Source organism: Eumetopias jubatus, unplaced genomic scaffold, assembly GCF_037043125.1.
Source record: "Eumetopias jubatus isolate StellerSeaLion01/CBP00866 unplaced genomic scaffold, mEumJub1_p1.0 scaffold_7, whole genome shotgun sequence".
NCBI lineage: Eukaryota > Metazoa > Chordata > Mammalia > Carnivora > Otariidae > Eumetopias > Eumetopias jubatus.
This window is the reverse complement of record NW_028274813.1, coordinates 6,069,917-6,092,202: the sequence shown is the minus strand read 5'-3', so window position 1 is coordinate 6,092,202 and position 22,286 is coordinate 6,069,917. Positions and strand designations below refer to the sequence as shown.

General features: G+C 43.2%; 1 non-coding gene across 1 annotated transcript; it reads left to right on the top strand.

Annotated features, from left to right (window-relative positions):
* The first annotated feature begins 4,446 nt into the window (after positions 1-4,446).
* On the top strand, positions 4,447-4,553 carry LOC114208940 (U6 spliceosomal RNA). Its single transcript, XR_003609191.1, has one exon. It is a non-coding gene; the product is annotated as a U6 spliceosomal RNA (small nuclear RNA).
* Positions 4,554-22,286: the final 17,733 nt, after the last annotated feature.

The following is a 22,286-nucleotide window of genomic DNA, read 5'->3' as shown; positions in this document are numbered from 1 at the left end:
CCAGGGATGGTCCCCTGCTTGCCTGGACACTCGCACTCCAGGACAGGAGCCCCAGGGGGAAGCCCATGCCCTTGCTGCTCACCTGCCCCTCCCACTCAAGCAAGCAAGCTAAGGCAAAAGCCCAAAGATGAGACTAGCAAACACATGCCAAATGTCAATATAGCGTCGGCCTTCAGATGCCTTTTTGAGAATGTGGAAGCCAAAGGCATCAGGAAGCCTGCAGTAAAAAGAGTGCTGAGCTGGAGCACTGAGCTGGTTAGAGGGAGTCCTACACTCCACTCCTGCCAACTGATCACCTCCTCTCTGCGCCTCAGTTTCTCCTGTTGGTATAGCAGACAGGCTGGACAAATTCACCCTTAGGACCTGTTCCAGCTCTAAAGTTCTACAGTTCCTGTAAACATACCTCTGGCTGATAAAGGAAAGAAAGTCGAACCCTTTTAAGAAAATCACTAAAGCCCTAAAATTACGTGAGAGCCTTTGAGATCCGTGAAAGAAAAGCATTTGCTAAATCCCCTCTCCTATTTCCAAAGGATATTTTCTATTATTATTATTTACCAAAGGAATTTCTGGACCGAGTTTAAGTGCCTCAGAGCCTACTAAATAATCATCTCTTCGAAACATAAGAAAAAGTTCTGAATATTCTTGGCTGATGACTTTTTCTTTGAAACATGTTCTCCACTGAACAAAGGATTTTCTTCTTTTTCCCAATTTTTCTGAGTTTAAGTGAAACACACACGCAAAACCTCATCATGATTACCAACTTAAAATACTTTTTAAGTTAGCCAAAGAGCCTAAGAACACATTTATAATATCGATGATTCTCATTTCAGACGTTCTCAGTATGATCCACTATCCTAGGAACTGGTTATTAGGAAGGAGACAAAAATGGGATGCGTTTATCGAGAATGATGAGCCAGGCTCTGTGCCAAGAGCTTCACACTCATTCTCTCACTTAAACCTCTGCATCACCCAGTGAGATGGGGAAACTGAGTCTAAGAGACATTTGGTCTAAGATGATCTAAGGTCAGGCAGCTGGTAGGAGCTGAAGTCGGATTCAAACAGGGGTCTCACGGACTCCAGAGTCCGTGCTTTTAACCATCAGGCTATGTTCACTCCCATGCAATGTCTCATTGAATCCTGATGCCCAGCCTATAAGGCAAGGAGCCCCATTTTACAGATGAGGAAACTGGGAATGGGCCAGATCAAGTCACTGGTCCATTGTCACCCAGAGCGAGTGTCTATCAGGGAAGCCAGGATTCAAATCCTAGTCCATCAAACTGGACAGCCGTTTGCCTGACTCCACACTGTTTCTGGGTAACACAGGCCTCAAGACGCACCTTCCTCTTGTCTGGGCCTACCTTGTGGCCCAACACATTGCTAATGCCAACTCCCAGAACTTCCAAGTCTTCAGTGAATGAAAGAAAAAGTGCCAGTAAACATGTGTGGCCGAAGGAACTTTTAAATCTCTGGAGCCAGGGTGGAAAGCTCTGCATTTGGTGGGCATTGCAGCAATGCCTACTTTTGCCCAGAGACCTGGGCCCTATCAATAATTCCACTGTAGGCAGCTGCTTACAAAGGTTAATAACTCGACGCATAAAAATGTGCGGCGAGTTGCAACTTGGCACTAGCCGCCTCAGACTGGGAGAGAAGCTAGCGTTTGCAAAATATGGTTCAAATAATCCCGCCTCCCCCCTTTTTTCCTTCTTTAGTTTTAAGAGTGCAAGAAACATAGAAGTTTTGTGGTTTCACACTGGTCTTTTTATGGTTCGAAAGACTCCAAAACAGAGTTGATTAAAAAAATGCCTCTGCATAATGCCGACCATTGTGTGGGCATTTCCAAGGAAGCATGCCATCCGGTGTTGGGACTTTGGGGACTTGGGTGTTCTTCATTGGCTTAAATAAAAGGTTTTGTTCTCAAACAAAAGGGACATCCTGACTCAACAACTGTTTGTGTTTTGACCTCTGCACCCAAATCCCAAATCTGCCCACAAGAGGCAATTTGATACAAGAGAATGAGCATGACTTTGGATCCAGCCAGGAAATCTTAATGCCTAGCTCAGTTTCTTCCTAGCATTAGGACTCTGAGAATCTTAGGAATCTCAGAGGATCCTCTCTCCTCATCTCTATAATGGACACAGTCAGTTCTACCTTAGGGCTGTTGAAAAACTTGAAAGAGATCATGTATGTAAAGTGCAAAGTAGATCCACCCGCTCCTTCAAAAAATAATTGTTGAGTACCTACTAAGTGCCAGGCATTATTTTTAATATTGGAAAATCAATGGTGAACAAGGCAGACCCAGATGCTGCCCTAATATAGCTCACATTCTTGTTGGGGTGAGACCATAAAGGAGTAAAGACATAAATGAGATCATATTTGATGATGAAGGCTTATAGAGCTTAGGGTAGTGTGGTAGAGAGTGATGGGGGGAGGGGCTGGACTACTTCAGCAAGGGTAACCAGTGAGGGCCTCTCTGAAGAGTTGGCACTTGAACTGAGGCTGAGCGGTATGAAAGAGACATCCATGGAAGATGGCTGGGGCAAAGTATTTCAGATGAAAGGATCAGCATGTGCAAAGGCCCTGGGGCAGAATGAGATGTCCGGGCTAGAACATGTGAGCTAGCAAGGAGTAGAGGAGGAGAGGCTACAAGGGAACACAACAGCCAGATCAGGGGATGCCTTGAAGGTCACAACAAGAGGTTGTGTTGGGCTTTATTCTAAGTTCAGTGGGAAGCCATTGAAGTAGGTTTTAAGCAGTGCATCCTGACTCTGCTAGATGGGGACAGAATCACAGTAAGATATGCAGGAAAAGAAGAAGACCAGCTAAGACACTTTCTCAGTCTAGCCAAAGATAATGAACTATCACGGCCACCATGGAGATGGAGAGAAGCATATTAATCTGGGAATACAGCTTGTCGGTGAAATTAGATGGAATCTGGAGAAAAGAAGTTTAACCTTTAGAAGATGGATAAAGGACTGTGGGAAGGGTGGCCAGTGAGATGGGAAGAAACCAGGAGAGTGCAGTGTCCTGGAAGCATGGCAGAGAAAGAATTCGGTGAAGAAGGGAAAAGCCAGCTGAGCCAAGTGAGCCAGAAGAGGACAAAGAACAACCTATCGGATTTGGCCAGATGAAGATCACATGGGTGACTTTGATTGATACACACCATTTCTGTGAGGGAGTTGGGAAGGCAGAGACTGAAAATAAGTTCAATACATGCAAGGTATTCTTAAAATTCCTCCTTTAGGAATGGAAATTGGGCACCTCATACCTTATCTGTGGAGACTTAGATATTTCTTTCATGAGAATAAAAATATCCATAATAATAACAACTCATAAGCCTCAGATGTCCAGGCAGTATGGTAGACTGAGCAGACACTGAAAGACTATCCACCCCACCTACCCACAGTCCAAACAAATAAAAATGTTGGATACAGTGTAACGATAAGCTATTTAAGTACAAAATCAATTTCAAAAGTAGGGAAAGGAAAATCTCCAGGAACTCAAAATGAAAATAAAACCCAAACCAGAGTAGTTGATAAAAGCTGAAGACAAAAATCTCGCAAGATATCGGGACTGGTTATAGGCGCTGAAGTCTAGGTGGAGAACAAGACTTCAGGCTTAAATGAGGAGAGCAAGCCTCTGAGTCCCTGCATAAAGCCAGGAACCATGAAGCATGACATGCCCATGAAACTCCGAGCTGAAGTGTTATAAAAATTTGTCCAGACCGATAAAACTCACAGGATCCTGAGTAGCTTCCCATGTGAAGCTACTCAGAAGGGATTCCTCCAAAACTCAAGGGAACAAGGCTCCTATGAAAGCCTCCCCCCTTCAAAATGAGCTTACAACAAAAAATTACATTCCACAGGAGGAAAAAAACCACCCTGAGGTCTAGTAACAATCAACAGACATAGCAAATGAGAGAAATTCACCTTAAGAACTAGAAATAAAAAAAAAAAAATTAAAAGAACTGACAGTTTTAGAGGGGAGGGTGGGGGGATGAGTTAGCTCAGTGATGGGTATTAAGGAGGGCACGTACTGAATGGAGCACAGAGTGTTATATGCAAACCAAGAATCGTGGAACACTATGTCAAAAACTAATGATGTAATGTATGGTGACTAACATAACATAATAAAATAAAACTTAAAAGAACGAAACTTTAAGCACATGTAAAATCTTCAAAGAGAAATAGGAAAAAATACATACGAAAACAAGATTGAATGTCAACGCAAAGGCACATTTGAAAAGAACAAAATGGAGATTCTAAAAATGAAAAATACACTCATTAAGGTAGAAAAGATAAATAGGTTAAGTAGAAGAATGGATACATTGAAGCAAAAATATTGAACTCTAAAACAGACATTTGGAAATCACACAGAATGCAGAAAAAATAAATAAGTGGATAATAGGAAAGAGTAATTTAAGATCTGCCTAACAGAAAGGGAGCTCCTGTGCTCACTCTGGCAGCACATAGACTAAAATTAGAATGATACAGAGAAGATTAACACGGCCCCTACACAAGGATGACATGCAAATTCACGAAGTGTTTCATATTTTAAAAAAAAAGAAAAAAAGAGTAGCTCCAATATAGTAAGTTGAACTCTCTTTGTAGGTCTAAAATGATTGACTATCAGCAATTTCATACAGTTTTACCTACAGTGTCTAATATAAGTAGTGGAAAGGAAAACAATAAAGAATGTGGGAGGGGCTTCTGGGTGGCTCAGTCGGTTAAGCATCCCAACTCTTGGTTTTGGCTCAGGTCATGGTCTCATGGTCTTGAGATCAAGCCCCACACTGGGCTCTACACTGGGTGAAGAGTTTGCTTGAAATTCTTTCCCCTTCCTCTCCCATCTCCTCTGTTCCTCTCCCTGCTTGCACTCTCTCTCTCTCTCTAACAATAAATAAAATAAAATCTTTAAAAGAAAAAAAAGAATGTGGGAAAGAGACAATGTTTAGAGAACTGACAGCTGAGAATTTTGCAGAATTAAAAAAACATGAGTCCTCATACTGACTCAAAACAATAGAAATAAAGTGTAGTGGACCTATCAAACATCAAAGACAAAGGAGGAAAGCTTAAAAATGACTAGAGAGAAAAGAAAGGAAGGATTGAATGATAGTTGAATGATAGCAGACCTCTTCCCATTCCTTTTCAAGTCCAGAAGACAATGATACAATCTTATAAAGACTTACAGAAAATGATAAGCCCACCACTCAAGTGAGAGCTGTAAAGGACATATTCAGATACACACGGAAAAGGACAATCACATCACCCACAGACTCTTCACTAAGAAAAGTGCTACAATGAGAAAGCAAAGTCAGAAAGAAGGAGGGGAGTGCACAAAGCAGTGTGAGTCCACAAATTGCTAAATAGTTGGAAATCCAAATAAATATCAACTGAAAGCAAGTGAGAATGACTAAAGGAAGAGTAAAAATAAGGTAGAACTAAAATATTAAACAACACTAATATTCTTTAAAGGAGGGAGGAGTTCAGAATTGAAAGCATTCTAAGGTCACTGAGTAGTTAGGGCAGAGGATACAGAGACCTACAGGTTTTGCTAAATATTCACCTTAAAATTTGAGGACAACTGCTAAAAATATAAATGTAGAATGTATTTCTTCGAAACCTGTAGTTACAAAAAATAAGATCAACCCTACAGACAGGGCTAGGCACTTTTTCTATAAAGGGCCAGATAGTAAATATTTTCAGCTTTGTACGGTTCCTGTCAAAACAACTCGACTCTGCCACTGTAATGCAAAAGCAGCCATGGACCCTCTGTAAGTCAATGAGCATAACTATGTTCCAATAAAGTTTTATTTACAAAAACAGGTGACAGGCCAGGTTTGATTTGAAGGTCATAATTTGCCATCTTTGCAAATAAAAGGACAAAAGAGAATAATCAAGAAAATGTATATATGTAAAAAACAAAAAATAAGTCCATGAGGAATCACAATAAAAGTAAATGCATTAAATTTATCTATTAGAATATTGACATTGCAGAATGATACAGTGTGATGCCATGTATATACAGGTTTAAAACAGAACACCATTTACCATTTATGGATATGCTCATGGGTAGTAAAGGAAAGAAAGGATGCATCCAATTCCAGAGAGTGTTGCCTCAGGCAGGAAGTGAGAAGAATAGATTTGCAGAAGGGGTACAATGGAGAGTCAATAGAACTGTCAAAGATTTTGTTTCCAAAACAAACAAAAAAGCTAAAGCCAGTTGAGCACAACATTAATATTTGTTAATTCTAGGTAGTGGGTACAGGGGCATTACATTACTGTTCATATTTTTAAGTTCGAGAAGTGTCTTTTTTAAGCACTCATATCTCATTCAAACCTTAGCCATCATTAGGAGAACAGTATTACAAACTTTATTTCCAGATGAGGAATTTGAAGTTCCACACAGGCCAGAGACTTGGAAAAAATGGGACCATAATCTTCCAAATCAATTAAATGCACTCTAGATACTGCATGACATTTTGTGGGAACTTGAAGACATCTATTTTGCAAACACCCTGTCTCTATGATCCCTGGGACCCCCATCTTTACTAGATACTTATTCTCTTCCAACCAATCCTTCTGCCTCACCCTCTTCCCATCCTCTGCTTTCTAGACATTTATGGTGCAAAAATGCAGCTTGAATCACACCACACTCCCACCTCTTCAGTGTCAGCTGTGGGCCTGAGGATATGAAAACAAAGAAGACATAGTTCTCGGTGTGACTTAATTTCCAACTCAACCAACATCTACCTGGGTGAGCGTTAACTTCTCTAAGCCTCCATCTCTTCATCTTTAAAATGGGCATCACCAACCCTACCATACATGTTACCCAAGGTTTTTTCAAGAATAAAATGAAATCATCTAGCAGATATCTATCCTTACAGAAAAATACCAAGCTCCTGAGCACAGGGCCTCATAGGCTTACCCAGATCACACAGGTCACATTTGAAAAAAAAATGGTTTATTGTCCTGCACACACGTGGCCATCCCCAGAACACCCTAAGCCAATCACACACCCTCTGCAGGCCTCTGCTTCCCAGTCATTAAAGAACAGGTTGGTCCAGACAATCTCTAAGAATACATTCAGCTCTGCCATCTTGGGTCACCCACTTGGTTCCCCTGGGACCCATGAAAGCAGAACATTCAAGGCTTGTCCTATGCAAACATCAGCCCCAGCCATGGTGAAGAGCATGGCATCATTAGTACTGCTCATGATAAGTGGGATGTTGAGTTCCCTAGAAATGAAAAGGCTTATTTATAGAGGTGTGGGAAAGGGAGCCAGCATTCCTGCTGCTATTACTCCAGCTGCCCAACACATGGGACCCTGTCAGTTCCTGAATAGACCAAGTTCCTCCCACCCCTGGGCCTTTGCACACACACCGCTGTCCTCCCTTTGTGGAATACTCTTCTCCACCCTTTCACCTAGTTAACACCTACTCTGCTCTGCCACCAGGTCTCAGCTCAGTCTTCGTTTCCTCGGGGAAGCCCTCCTGGACTTCCCAGACTAGTCAAATTCACTGATTACACATTCTCATGGAGCTCCCTGTATCAGTCATGTATTACCATGATAATGCGGTGGAACAAAACCTCCCCTAAGCTTAACACAATCACTGTATATTATTTCTATAAGTTTGTAAGTCAGCCAGACTGTTCTACCAATCTGAGCCAGACTCAGCTGCTCTCAGGTGGGTTCACACTTATATCTCGGGTCAGTTGGTGAGTCAAAGTTGGAGGCTGGTTCAGCTGGTATGACACTGCCATGCTCCACATGGCCTCTCATCCACAACAAGCTCACCTGGGCATGTGCTCATGGTGGTGGCAAGAAGCATGTAAGGCCTCTTGACACCTAGATTTGTAATTCGTACAGCATCCCTCTCACTGCATTCCACTGGCCAAAGCAAGTCATAGGCCATCCCATAGGCACGGGGTGGAGAAATAGCTCCCACCTCTTAATGGGAGGAAATGAAAAGTCATGTTGCACAGGGAAGGCGGGGAGCTGGGACTATTTTTGCAATCAGTGTATCACACTCCCTTTTGAAGTACACATCACAATCGTAATTTTCCCTTTTATTCATGTGACTGTTACCATCTCACCCACTAAACTGTGTAGTGTAAGCAACAAACCTTGGTTGTATTAAACCATTGAGATATTAGGACTATTTGTTATACAACACAACTAACTTATCCTGACTGATACAAATGTTTACAGCTGCCCACAGACCCCAAACCTCCAGCTCTGTTCCTAGCCTATAAAGTGAATAGAAATGCATGTTGCTGTGGTTGTTTAGAGGTTAACACTCTGGCCCTAATTGAGATTCTTAGTAGAGTGGGCACTTTTATGTGTCCTGAGCATCTGTGGTGTAATTGTATTTCTTCCACCCAGAGAAGGTTCTCCAGAAACAGACAGAGGGTAGTGGGAGGGGGATCAGGACTTGGCACAAAGGAATCTTTCACTTGATGGTTTAAGTTCCACACCAGCTATTCATCTCAACAACCATTAACATTCACCTACTATTCCAGGCCTGTGCCAAACCCTAGGCATAGAAAGGGGAGATGCTCACTTAGTGAATAATCGAGTCCAGCTCCCTGATTAAGCAGATGTTGAGCACAAGACTTTATACCATTTGCTGGGGCAGAGTCATTGACCAGTAATGGCTCCCCCAAAATATGTCCAAATTAAGGATAAATCCACCCAGCCACCACTGATACAACCATCCATCCATTCATTCAGTATCTTGAGCACCTGCTATATGCTATTCCAGAACACCCTGTTCTAGTTACTGAGGATATATTGGAGAACAAGAGAAGCCAGAACCCTGCCCTGTGAAGCATCCATTCCGGCGAGGAGTGGACAGAGGTAGACAAGGTTATCGATGATGGTAGACATCAGAATCACTACAAATGCTTTGGGCCACCCTTCTTCTGCATTTGCATCAGTATCTGTAGGAAGTTATCCAGAAGCTGGTCCCATAGCAGTGTTTAGAAGCACTTAAGGAGTCCTGGGCACCCTTCCCAGAGGAGGAGACCAGCCTCCAAGCCAATATCAAATGTGGTAGGACCCACAAGTCTCAGATGAGCTCTGGGGGGACTGCACAGTCTTGCCATGAAGAGACACTCACCATGTGTTCCCTGCCCCAGCCACATGCCCACCTACAGGAAAGAAGAGAGCAATTCTGGGACCCCACCACCCCTGGGGGCTCTACCCAAGCCTTCCACGTGGACCACAGTGAGGAGCTCCTAAGAGCAGGTTGTAGCTGGTGCGCTCAAGTAGCCACTTGGCTTGAAAAATAAATCAACAGTATTTGTTGCCAGAAAAGCCACAGCAGCCAAACCCTCTGTGAGGTTTGAAGGCCGCACATGCTTGAGGCTTCCAGGGCTCGGGAACCAACAGGTTCATACTGTCAGAGGGAGGGCCCTCCAGAAGCATCAGTAACAGCCTTGGTTGACACAGAGCTTTGGATTACTCAGCCGACCTTCTAAAGGCCACCTCTCCAACCAGAGCCCACTTCAGCGTGCTGCCCATCCTCAGCCATCCTGCAGGCCGTGAATGTGGGCTCGGGTGGGTGCAGCAAGATCACACCAGCGGTTCTAGCAAACTCCTGGGGTTTCGCCTGGCTATGCCACACCCCACCCTAAGCCTTGGTTTTCGTATGTACAAAATAAAGATGTAATAACAACCTCCCCCAACCGCCAGGGTAATTGTGATTTTTTTTAAGTGAGATACATGGATGTAGCTCCTACCATAGAATCAGAATATTTGCTGACTTATAATATTAATGCCTCCATATTAGAGCATGCACTGAGTTCTTGTGAGCTGGGCATGGGGCACAGCTGTCTTCATGCATCGCTCCATTTAATCACTTAACTGTACAGGTGGGCATTTTTATTATACCCGTTTCATAAACACTGAGGCTCAGAGAGACTAACTGTGGGCACGTGGTTAGAAACAGGGCTTAAGCTCTGAGTGTGTTCGAGCCTCTTACTGACTTGGGAGGCTGCAGAAAGAGGCAAATGGGCACACCACAGGGGCAGGCTCCACCTTCACTCTTGCCCTTGACCCTGTCTTCTCTTTTCTTGTTTCAGTGGCCTGGGCACACACCTTCCCCTCCCAAGCACGCCAGAAGTGTGGGTCTCAGGACAGTGGGACCCCAAATCCAATGTGCCCAGGCTTGTCAAAGAAGAAACATGCAAATGTATTAAGCAGGGTGGGAATGGATTTTTATGATTCTACCAAATGTCTGATAGTGGGAACATCGCCCACGACAAGTATGTATCAGCTCAAGAGAGGCAGGGAGCGTTTTAGGACACCGTGTGCACCCGGCCTGTGAGTGGCAGCTTCGGGGGTGGATGACAAAGCAGCCCAGAGGCTTCTCTCTCATGGAGGCTGATGCCTGACTCCGAAGGGGCTGAGAGGCACCGGCTAGGTGTGGCTGGTCTCACAGCCAGCCTTGGCCACGTGCTTCCTCTGAATGTCTTCTGCCTCCCAATTCACTGCCCATCCCTGTCGCCCTGCCTGAGTCAGCTCCTTTCAAATTCCCATGCTACAGATACAGAAACTGGGGCTCGCAGAGGTGATGTGACCAGGGACACACGGTTCATAAGGACTTAGCTCCAGGACTTGGCCCAGGTCACAGACTCCAGGCTTAGTCCCTCACCATGCCTACCTTCAACTTCCCCCATGAGGCCTGAGCAGGGAACCAGGCAACACGCAGGTGGAATAGCTGATTCCAGCTGGTGGGGTTGAGACAGACTTCAAACGCTGGGCTCCGTGGAGCTAGGACGGCTCTGCCACAGGCACGCCATGTGCCCCTGCAGCAGACATTCACCTTGGCAACCGTCAGTCCCACATTCATAAGTGGAGGGCCCATGAGCTCTTGGGAGGCTCAAGTTAGGCCATGCTGGTAAGAATGCCCTGCAGCCTGCAGACAATCTCAGACATCAACTGGTGTCTGCAGAGCATGCACTGCAGGCCAAGAGCTACGGGAAACCCTCCATTCACATGATCTCATGGTCCTTGCCTTTGTGTTGATGCTCATTTTTATGCACACAGCAGAAAACCAGTTCTGGAAGATCTCCAGGAGAGCAGAGCTACCTTCCCTGCACAAACTCTTTCCATGAAATAATATGGGTTCTAAACCCCAGAGACTCAGACACTGTGTCTCCCTCATCTGTGAAACGCACCATATACAACCTCACCAGCTTCCCAAGATTTTTTGAGACATCTTACGCTGGCACACTCACACCCTAAGATATCCAACAAAATTGGAAATGCCGACCTGAACGCGGACTTCTCGGATGGAGAGATGTCACCTCTCCACCCGCTTCTTTATCCCCGGGATTTGAGTATTCCTGGTGCATAGTAGGTGCTCAATAAATATTTCTTGAATGAATGAATGTCTGAGGTAACAATAATGGGCATTTGAATAAAGCACTACAGGGCACATTCCAAGGCAAGTGTCCAGCCACTGTCTTGTCCAGTCTTGATGAGAGGTGGTTGTTATGTTCCCACTTTGCAGATGAAGCAATGGCCACTGACAGAGAACAGGAATCTTTTCATTTGAATAGCAAACCAAACCCTCTTTGCTTACTGAATTCCTTTTCATCCATCAAGGCTTGGATTCCATGCCACCTCCTCTATGAAGCTTTCCCAGTCTTCCCCTATCTCCCAGAGCTCTTCACCAAAACACTATTACTTTTGTTCCCACTCTGGTGATACTAGGATTCGCTGTGTACATACCCATCTTCCTCCTACTGGCAATGTCTTATACTTCTCACCTTCCCAGAAGTAACACAATGCTCAACACACAGTAGGTCCTCAAGCAAGGTATGCTGACTTTAATATGTCCTCAATAATCAAATTGTGGCTAAAATGTCAGAGCTGGAAAAGTCTTTAAAGATCATCTATTGTCCCCCAATTTAGTAGTCTTGCTTGTGCTATCCAGAGAGTTAGCAGCAAACAAGTCTCCTGCCTCCTTCCCAACCACCAGGCCCCCACCGACACCTAGATTACCCTCCTGTACCAACTCCAATGGATTAGCAACAGTTGCCCCTGGCGCAAGAAGATAGTATGCCACAGTCAGTAGGCAACGTCTACCCCTGACACAAGATGGGGATATGGTAGAGGGTTGTCAGCTGACCGTGACCATACTATTCACATCAATTAACATTATTGTTTATTGATAGATCCTGCAACCAGGACAAAATTTAAAAGTGACCCATTCTGCATCCTTGCCAAATTTTCCATACCCAGCCCTTCTCTCCTGCTCTGCCTGTTTTTCTCTCCAATTAGTTTGGAGTGTTCTTCAAGGGCAAATTTTGAGTCTGGTTAATTTCTGCACTCCCACCACCTGCACATAATACAAGGTCCTACAAGTGTGTGTGTGGTGGGGGGGGGGAAATAAGTAAATTAAACGTGGTTCAACAATGATGGGTCCAGAAGGTAAGTGGGTGGACATGCAAATCGACAGTAGACTCTCAGATAACACTTCTCTAAATGTCCCGTCTGCATCAGCCTCACCAGGTAGGGTACAGAGAGAGCCTGGTTCCCCGGGGTTCCTGGATACAGGACTCTCACCCACCACTTTACGCATGAGCTCACATTTCAGGGGTGTGGAAAGTGCATGCCCATCTTTCCAGCTGTGGGTTGGCACATTAGCAAAATATCCACAAAATATAGGTTTGGGGAAATCATCCTATAAAATAGAATGAACCATTTTCTAAAATAGAAAATTGCCCAATCGTTAAAGGGTTGGTTTGTTTTTTGTTTTTGTTTTTTAACCATTCAAATATCCATGGCCTTTATTCCCAGTAGTCCTGTACCTGCTGTGTTACGGAGAAGGGGAAATGTGGATTTATTTGCTTTTTATAATATCCCTACTTTCTGTATGAGGCTCACATGCCAGCTATGTGTGAAGAAATATAAATATTCCAATTCAATTATAAAAGGATGTAGAGTTGGAATTCTGAACCTCCTGATTTCAATTGTTTACAAATTGTTTCTCCATGCTGCGATCTGTTCAAGGTATTTAAGCAAATGAGTCTATAAAAAGACAGACAGCATATTGTTTTTCATTAAAGATGACCCTATGATCTCAAGCCTTTAAAAATACATTCTGCTTTTGCCTTTCCTAGAAGAAAGGAAACACTTTGATTTTTAGAAGGGAGGAAGGGAAAAATGAAGTTGCATAAATTATAATAAAGAACCCCAAACAGAATGAAATATTTTTTAATTTAGTCTGTTTCAGTTCTAGAAGGTACTAAAAGTTGCCTCTCACAGCTCCATTTGTCCCTGTGTCTGAGAACCACAAAAATGGGTGGTAACTCATCCTGAGATGTAGAACTCATGTTTTTTGGATGGAATGCTTGTCAGGACAAGAGCTGGATGTGGCTAGGACCCTAGGGCCAGGCACTGGCTTCAGGTTTTCTTGCGATCAGCTTTATCTCATTTGGGGAAATTCACATTTCCATGTTCCCTTATGTGTGTTCAATCAAGCATCCACCCCTTATTCCAAATCATGGGCAAAGTACCTATTTGGTGCAAGGAACTGGACTGGGATGTGGGAACCCAGAAATGGATGAGATCAGTTCTTGCCCTCCAGATGCTGACAGCCAAGAGCAAATGCCCCCAGCTCTACTGAGTACAATTCAAGGGGCCCAGTAGCAGGCTGGTGGGAGCTGGGTCGAAGATGGGAGGTGATATTGTGATTTATAATAAGAAATATATATTTGGTCTCTGTCCCGATTTCTAGCACAGGGCTACTAAAACTCTTGGAATTTCCTAAGTGATAAGAGCCATAAAAGTGTCTTAACATTCATAACAAACTCCTTGCAACCACGCCTAAGTTTATGTTAATGATGACTTTTGGAATTTTGGAAAGCACCTAAGGATGGGGGCTGGTTGTCAGGGGAGCAAACCATGTGACTGGACGTTTCAGTGCCACCCACTCTTGACCTCCGGGGAAGAAGAGAGGAGTTGCAGGTTAAATCCTTCATGAATGGTCAGCAATTTTATCAGTCACACCTATGTAACAAAACCCAACCCTCCATAGAAACCAAAAGGATGGTTTTGTAGTGCTTCTGAGTTGATAAACATGTGAAGATGTGGGGAGGGTGGCATGCTCAGAGAGGGTGGGGAAGCTCCAAGACCCTTCCTCCACTCTTTGCCTTGTGCGTCTCTTCCATATTGCTGTTCCTGAGTTATATCTTTTTATGATAAACTGGTAACCTATTAAGCAAGATGTTTCTCTGAGTTCTGTGAGCCAAGCTAGCAAAATCATAGTGCTCAGGGAGGGAGTCATCGTAATCTCCGATCAATAGCTGGTGGGTCAGAAGTACAAGAGACAACCTGGACTTGCAATTGGCATCTGAAGTGGGGGGCAAGGCAGGCTTGTAGGACTGAGCCTTTAACAAATGGGGTCTGATGCTATCTCCAGGTAGATGGTGTCAGAACTGAGTTGAATTATGTCTGGTGTCAGACAACTGCTTGGTGTAAGGAAAACCTCACATATTGTAACTGGTGACCAGAAACCTAAGGATCTGGAGACCTGGGAAACACAGACACAAAAAGTCACTTTCTTTCTCAGAGGCCTTCAAAGATATCTTTGTAAAACTGATGGTGATTTTTTAAAAAATTCAGGGAGGCAGGCCAAAATGTGGTATAGGAAGATGCTGAACTCACGTCCTCCTGTGGAAACCTACAGCTGCAATACGGAATAATGTCCACTGAAAAAGAGCTGAGAACTAACTGAATAATTCCCTCCACAACAAGGGGATAAAGGACCACATCAAGATGGGTAGGAGAGTCAGAGAGGTGGTTTTTCCAAAAATCCCACCCTCAGTATGGCAGCCCCCACTAGGGAGGGATCTCACGGGTCCAGAGCCTCTCCCAGAGGAGTGAGGGGTTCATGCCCCACATCAGGCACCCCACCCTTGGGACCTGCACCAGACAGATTAGACCTCAAAAATGTCTGGCTTTGGAAACCAATGGAGCTTATATCCAGGGGACCCCAGGGGCTGTGGGGATCTGAGATACTACTTTCAAGGGGGCTCACACACTAACTCGCTAATCCTGGGACCCAGCTCAAAGGCAGCAGTTTGAAAGTGGTTAGATTATATGTGGAGGATATGCTTTGCTAAACTTAAAGCATCTGCTGGAAGGGCAGACGCCAGTTGAGGCTTTCTTGGGGTACCAAGATGCTGACATGTGCCATTTTTGTGCTCTCCCTCTACCTTGCTAGCACAGACACACACGTGCAAACACAGCCTCACTAAAGCTACAGATGTGTCCCGCCCCAGTGCTGCTCTTCCCTGGCTCCAGTAAGGTCACAGTGTGCACTGCCCCCAGTACTCTCCCACAGCCTCACTAAGGTTATGAATACAGTCCTCATAGGAGACATCCCTGGGTCCCCTGGCCATGGTGGCCAGAGGGGTTTGCATTTCTGGACTCCATGGGACTGTAACAATCAGAAAGACAGCTCCTGGAAGCCTACTACACCCAGAAGACTGCACAGACAGCAGTCTTTCAGCAGTCTGCAGTGAGAAAGGCTTATCTTCTTATCCTAGAGCTTCAACCTGAGGGACAGGCTTCAGGTTCATTACACATCTAGAGGTTACAGAGGTGCTCTCAGGGAACATAGGCAGGGAGAAACCATCTCTGAGCCCTCCTTCAGGCTAAGGGGAAGCTAAATGACACCTTAGACCAGATGGACTTAATAGATATATATATAGAATATCCCATCCAAAAGCAGCAGAATACACATTCTTCTTCAAGTGCACATGGAACATTCCCCAGGATAGATCACGTGTTGGGTCACAAAACAAGTCTCAATAAAGTTCAGAGGACTAAAATCATATCAAGCGTCTTCTCCAACCACAATGGCATGAAACTAGAGATCAATTACAAGAAGAAAGACTGGGAAAATGACAAATATGTGGAGAAAAACAATATGCTACTGAATAACCAACGGGTCAATTAAGAAATCAAAGGGGAAATAAAAAATACCTTGAGACAAACAAAAATGGAAGCACGACAGTTTAAAATCTATGAGGTGCAGCAAAAGCAGTTTTAAGGGGGAATTTCACAGAGACACAGGCCCACCTCAAGCAATAAGAAAAATCTCAAACAGCAATCTAACTTTACACCTATAGGAACTAGAAAAAGAAAAACAAAAGAAGCCCAAAGTCAGTAGAAGGAAGGAAAAGATAAAGAGTGAATAGAGACCAAAAAGGTAGAAATGATCCCTGAATCTAAGAGCTGGTTCTTTGAAAAGATAAACAAAATTGACAAACTTTTAACTAGATTCACCAAGAAGAAAGAAAGAAGTCTCAAATAAATAAAATCAGAAATGAAAGAGAAGTCACAGCTGATTCCACAAAAAAGCCAAGGATCATAAGAGACTACTATGAACAACTACATGCCAACAAATTGCACAACATAGAAGAAATAGATAAATTCCTAGAAACATACAATCTTCCAAGCCTGAATCATGAAGAAACAGAAAATCTAAATAGATGATCACTAGCAAGGAGATTGAATCAGTAATCAAAAACCTCTCAATAAATAAAAGTCCAGACCCAGACAGTATCACTGGTTAATTCCACCAAACATTCAAAAATTTAATACCTTGGGTCACTTGGGTGCTCAGTGGGTTAAGCATCCAACTCTTGATCTCAAGGATCTTGATCTCAGAGTTCGAGCCCCACATTGGGGCCTATTTAAGAAAAAGAACATATATATATATATACACACACATATTTAATAACTATCCTCCTCAAACTCTTCTAAATAATCAAAGAGGAGGAAACACTTCCAAACTCATTTTATGAGGCCAGCATTACCTGATACCAAAACTAGACAAGGATACCACAATAAAAGACTACAAGCCAGTATCCCTGATGAACATAGATGCAAAAATCCTCAGCAACAAAAATATTAGCGGACCGAATTCAACAACACATTAAAAAAATCATACACCATGATCAAGTGAGGATTTATTCCAGGAATGCAAGGATGGTTCAACATCTGTAATTAATCACTGTGATACCCCACATTAACAAAATGAAAGATAAAAATTATATGATCTTCTTAATAGATGCAGAAAAAAAGCATTTAACAGAATTCAACATCCATTTATGATAAAAATTCTCAACAAAATTGGTATAGAGGGAACATACCTCAACATAATAAGGTCCATATATGATAAGCCCACAGCTAACATCATGCTCAATGGTGAAAAGCTGAAAGTTTTTCCTCTAAAATCAGGAAAACGACAAGGATGCCCACTCTCACCACTTTTATTCAACATAGTATTGGAAATCCCAGCCACAACAAACAGGTGGAAAAAAAGAAGCATCCATATGGGAAAGAAAGAAGTAAAACTGTCACTATTCTCAGATGACATGTTATACTATATATAGGAAACCCTAAAGATGCCATTAAAAAACGGTCAGAACTGATAAATGAATTGAGTAAAGTTGCAGGATACAAAAATCAATATACAGAAATCTGTTGCATTTCTCTACACCAATAACAACCTATCAGGAAAGAATTAAAAAACAACCCCATTTACAATTACATCAAAAAGAATAAAATACCTAGGAATACATTTAACCAACAAAGTGAAAGACCTGTATTCTGAAAACTATAAGACACTGATGAGAGAAATTAAAGATGACACAAATAAATGGAAAGATATTCTGTGCTCATGGATTGGAAGAATTAATACTGTTAAAATGTCCATACTACCCAAAACAATCTGCAAATTCAGTGCAATCCCTATCAAAATTCCAATGGCATTTTTCACAAAACTAGACCAAACAATTCTAAAATTTGTGTGGAAAGACCCCAAGTTGTCAAAGCAATCTCTAGAAAGAAGAACAAAACTGAAGATATCATGCGCCCTGTTTTCAAACTATATTACAAAGCTACAGTAATCAAAACAGCATAATTGACCTAAAAACAGACACAGAGATCAATGGAACAGAATACAGAGCCCAGAAATAAACCCATATATGTGGTCAATTAATGACAGTCAATAACTGTGTTGGGAAAACTGGACAGCCACATGCACAAGATTGTAACTAGATCATTTCTTACACCACACACAAAAATTAACTCAAAATGTATTAAAGACTTGAATGCAAGACCTGAAACCATGAAACTCTTAGAAGACACATAGGCAGTAAGCTCCATTGGTCTTGTGTTGAATTTTTGGTTCTGACTCCAAAAGCAAAACTATACAATGTTTGGGACCACATCAAACTAAAAAGCTTCTTCGCAGCAAAGGAAACCATCAACAACATGAAAAGGCAACCTACTGAATGGGAGAAAATATTTGCAAATCATGTATCTGATAAGGAGTTAATACCCAAAATATATAAAGAACTCAACTAAATAACAAACAAAACATCCAGTTAAAAAATGGGCAGGGGTGCCTGGGTGGCTCAGTCAGTTAGGCAGCCGACTCTTGATTTCGGCTCAGGTCGTGATCTCAGGGTCGTGAAATGGAGCCCCACGTCACGGTCCATGCTCAGCGGGGAGTCTGCTTGTCCTTCTTCCTTTCCCTCTGCACCTTCCCCTGCTCGCTCTATCTAAAATAAATAAATACATCTTTTTTAAAAAATGGGCAGAGGATCTAGACATTTTTCCAAAGAAGACATACAGATGATTAACAGGTACATGAAAAGATGTCCAACATTACTAATTATCAAGGAAATGCAAATCAAAACCAAAATGAGATATCACCTCATACCTGTTAGAATGGCTAATAACAAAAATACACGAAATAACAAGTGTTGGAGAGGATGTGGAAAAAGAGAACTCTCGTACACTGTTAGTCAGAATATAAACTAGTGCAACCACTCTGGAAAACAGTATGGAGGTTCCTCAAAAAAATTAAAAATAAAACTACCTTACGATCCAGTTCTACATCTGGATATTTATCCAAAGAAAATGAAAACACTAATTCAGAAAGATTTTGCCACTCTTCGTTAGTGGCAGCATTATTTACAATAGCCAAGACAGGGAAACAACCTATGTGTCCATCAATGAGTAGATGGATAAAGACTACGTGGTGTGTATATACAATGGAATATCACTCAAGCCACTTGCAACAACGTGGATGGACCTTGACAGTATTATGCTACATGAAATAAATCAGAGAGAGAAAAGCAAATACCATGATTTCACTTATATGTGGAACCTAAAACACAAAACGAATGAGCAAAACAGAACGCAGAGATACAGAGAACAGATTGGTGGTCATCACAGCAGAAGGGTGTTGGGGTGGACACAATGAGTAAAGGAGGTCAACTGTGTGTCGACAGACGGCAACCAGACTTATTGTGGTGATCACTTTATAGTGTACGCAAACAGCAAAATTTTTATGCTATATGCCTGAAAGTAATATCATGTTATATATTATATAACATGATATATAACATGTTATATATTATATAACAATCATGATATATATTATATAACATGATTATATATTATATAACATGATATTTTATATATATATATATAAAGGTAAAATTTTACCTTGATAAAGGTAAAATTTAAAAAGTGACTACCCCATGACAAGCCCCACACTGGGTGCTCCTCAGATGCTAGCTCATTTTATCATTTACTCTCAAGGGACTGACCCTCTAGGATGTAAGTAAATTTCTCAAGACCTGGAACCTGTTTGTAGCTGACCACGATCCAACCCAGCACTTCCAGCTCCAGACCCTGGGATGCTCTCTTCCCTGCACCACATTCTGCCTTAAGAGGTGAATCTGGGGCATCTTTAAATGCCCAGCTGACTTCCAGACTTCAAATGAATCAACATGTCTGCAGAGTGTGTATTGGAAAGAACCCAGGAACTAGCTGAGTGATCCAATCACTTTATCTTGCAAAAGAGGAAATAGGGCCCAGGAAGGGGAATTGCCCCGCCCAGAGTCACACAGCCCTTAGAATCCAGGTCTTCCAACTCAGGGCTCCGCGTGCAACTCCATTGCCACACGCATGCTCTCCCTTCCCTCCCTCCATCTTTTAATGATGTTTGGATACCAAGTCACAAACTATGTCAGTGGAGTCCCTGCAAATATTTTCCATTTGGTTTGCAGGTTAGTGAGATTCCTGCCTCGTGGTTTTAGACAATTTATGCTTCCATTCTCAAAACAGACTTTTCTCCTAATAAAGGCTTTTATTACTATTATCCACCTGTCATTACCAGGCATTAGACAATTATAGAGCACAGACTGGCTCTCCCACCATGAACCTTCCCCTCTGCTTTCGGCAGGGAGAGGGGCACACATAAACAGAACATTTCATTAAAAAAATAGAGACGAATCTTTAATTTTTTTAAGCACTGCCAAGACTGCTACCTACGCTTTTTAAAACTTTGTTGTGAAAAGTCATTGGCGTGAGTGAGAGGGGGATAAAAAAAAAGTGTGGGCTAGAAGCCGTCTCCAGCCCCATTTTGATTGCCAGACGATTGACAAAATAATTTGTACCCGTCGATGCTCATGAAGGGAATTTTTACAATGGATTTGCCAAGCAGATTTTTAATTTTAATCAGTAATGAAAAAATGACAACACGGATCACAACAAGACATCAGCTGCTGAGCGGGCTTTGCAGTCCCTGTCAGGCAGCCTCCATCAGGGACCCGCACCTCCGTGAACATCAATCACCGGTTTCAAACTCCTGTACATCTTCAGGATTTAATTAGACATTTAAGTTCTTTACCCGCAATTTGCAAAATTGTCACTTACCAAAAGTGCAAGACACTAAAAAATGTTCCGCGTGAGTCCCGGGAGCCTGTTTACCTCCCGTTCTGGGGAGGACTGCAAGGTATCGGGCACTCTCCCAGCTGCAGCGGCTGACCCACAGCTACAGATCATTTTCAAAAAGCAAACACTTAAAGGTTGATGATTATGGTAAAAAAGCAGCCCAAACCATCATGGAAGGACACGGGAGAGGAGGAATGGATGTGACGGTGGTTTGTTCTCTTTGCGCAAGCTTATTCTGAAACCACCTCGGTCATGATGACTTGCCGTGGTCTGGAAAACAGAAGGGCTTTAGAAGCAGGTTGGTGTCCTGGCTCCATCGTGAACCAGCTGTGTGACCCTGAGCCAGTCGCTACGCCTCTCTGAGCCTTTGCTTCCAATAAGCCCAGAAATAGATATGTAAAAATAAAGAAATAGCCAGCCTTCATTAATGAACTGCAAGAACCTATATAAACTTCCTGTAGCATGCTTTATAGAGGTTAATTCCACCTTGCTTAGGGGATCAGGAAATGTCCCACCCATCTGAAGAGGGATGTACCCCGCCAGGTCATGTGAGCGAGAGACAGATCAGCATTCCTACCTATTGTGGCCAGGAGGAAGGCTCCTGACAGCCAGCCTGGTTGGCTGGCCCTGTGACCGCCTGTCCAGGATCGCTGGCCAGCAGCCGTGACCAAAAACATGCACGACATAGAGTATATTTTGCCGTCTGGGGCTTTCATCTTCCACCTTCAAAAGCCCCTAAAGCCGGGTTGCTTTGAAATCTTTGGAGCTTGGGGTTTTTCATTCTGTTTGGTTTTCTGGTCTAGATGAAATGAGTTATTCTTGGTTTAATTTTTCATTGATGGGAGAGTAGTTGGAGGATGAGCCTCCCAAGGTTCACCCAGGCTCTTAGCTCAGGTGCAGCACTCAGGAAGCAGATCGGAAAATAAGCAACGCCTTCTCCTTTAAGAGAACCTTGGCTTAGGGAGGCGCATTATTGAAAAGAACATAAAAGGTGGATTGTGAAAGCCTATTACTCACAGATAAGAAATGCACCCCAGGCAAAGCTGAGGAGCACAGACTTCTTTTCTAGCTGAAGTTTCTTTCAAGTGATGGTTGGCCCCCACCCCTAAGAGTGGAGGGACTGGAGGGATGTTCTCACCTTGCACTCCAGCCTCCAGGCACGGTGGACAAGCACCCCAAACTGCAAGTGTTAAACCAATTTACTAGTCAAAACTGACGAAATGTGTTTTGCAGTTTCGCCCCTACCAAGATTACCTGTCCTCACCTGGGTGAATCCCCACTACTTTCCTGAAGGAGACAGACAAGGCGCTGTCTCATTCCCAGCTAGCCGTCATGGCAATCTTGTCTTCGGAGTGACCACGAGGGCCTTTCCCACAAGGATGCAGTCTGTCCCGTCTGGACTGCAGACTCACAGAAACCACAGTCCATGAATCAATGTCGGCAGGACCTGAGCCTTGGCGAGTCCAGGCTGGGGCTCTGAGGCCAGGGGCTCTAACCCCACTCAGGTGCCAAAC